This window comes from Cynara cardunculus (assembly GCF_001531365.2).
Source record: "Cynara cardunculus var. scolymus isolate 2C chromosome LG 7, CcrdV1, whole genome shotgun sequence".
NCBI classification, from domain to species: domain Eukaryota; kingdom Viridiplantae; phylum Streptophyta; class Magnoliopsida; order Asterales; family Asteraceae; genus Cynara; species Cynara cardunculus.
In genome coordinates this window covers 4906694-4908266 of record NC_037534.1, presented here as the reverse complement: position 1 = coordinate 4908266, position 1573 = coordinate 4906694, and positions in this window count along the sequence as shown.

The following is a 1573-nucleotide window of genomic DNA, read 5'->3' as shown; positions in this document are numbered from 1 at the left end:
TTTTTTCAAACGGTGGCACCATTTGACTATAAAAAACAAATATACAGAATTTTTTTTTCAAACGGTGGCACCATTTGACTAAGAAAATGATACTAACAATATTCAAACTTGGGTCTGGGGTGGAATAAGAGTCTTGCAAACCAACTCTACCAAATAAAACTTGTTCTCATTGTAGTTTCAAAATACATATGGTGACACACAACAAATTAATATGGTTGCACATTTCACGAACCTAAAAACTTTTACCCTTCGACGGAGGAATAATACGGTGGCACGTGCCACCATATGCACCAATATAGGTCCGTCCATGCAAAAACCAGTCCCGTGCCGGTCCCAAGTTTTTTCATAACCGGCCATAACAGGTCCCGGTCGAAAATGGCAAGACCATTCAAGGTTTTTCACAACTGGTCCTTGGCTGATGTTCCCGATCCCACCCGGTCCTGCCCATTAAAAAATATTTATTTTTTATTTTTTTAATGATATATATTTATAACACATTATAAAATTTATAACTGGTTCACTCAAATACACTTTAAAAATACGTTTCATTATAAATAAAATTACATTGTCTTTAAAAAATTTATTATAAATACATTCATTATACATACATTTCAAGCCATGTCGTGTTACACCTCGCCTAGGCGGAAACGCGAAGTGTGACGGAGAGGATTGTCATAACACAATGATATGATAATAGAGAACTCACTAAATGAATACTAATCCAAGTGTCATGACGTCTCTTCCTCATCACAAGTGGAGACTTGTGCCGTGGYTAGACAATTYCATGGCATCACATAGTCAACAAAATTTCAAACAAAAGTACTTCCCACAACCTGGGACAAGTTTCAACAAAAACTTCAAAGATAGAGAAGCACACCAACAAATTCGAATAAGTGTATTCATGAACCTAAAAGAAAAAAAGAAAAACAAAAAAAAACCCACGCAGGGAATCTCTTAGGTCTCTCTAAGGTCCACAAGCAACCCTAGCACTCTTAGCCATTTTGATGAGTATTACCTGAAAATGAATACTCGAAAACGTCAACATAATGTTGATGAGCTCGTAGGTTTAAATAACAAAAGAGGATTTGCTGTGTATCGAGAGCGTTTAGGACAACAGTGTATATACATATATCGCAGTTCAGCACTAATACATAGGAATAATTGTATAACCAATTTAGTCATACAACAAGAACATGATAGGTTTCCAAACMTGTCATCTACCAGCTGGAGCTAAACCGTTGGCTTAATAGGAATATAGGAATCACATCTCATATAGRAATCAAACACTAGTACTTTCATTTCAATAGTAAACACACAAATTGTCCAAAAAAATAAAAGAAAAGGGTTCAACACAGCTTAAAAACAGTTAAATAGCTTTTGAGTATCATTTTCCCCCAAAAGAAGTATATAAGTAAAAGGGGCCACGAAACTCACCTGTGTGTGGATGGTATTAGGTATGCGAGAGGTCAAGCAAGTAATCTACAATTAAACAAGGGTGTGTGTGAGCTACACATGGCCATGGCTTAAAACCTTACCATTGTAATCTCGTAATCGATGGAATATACATGATTGG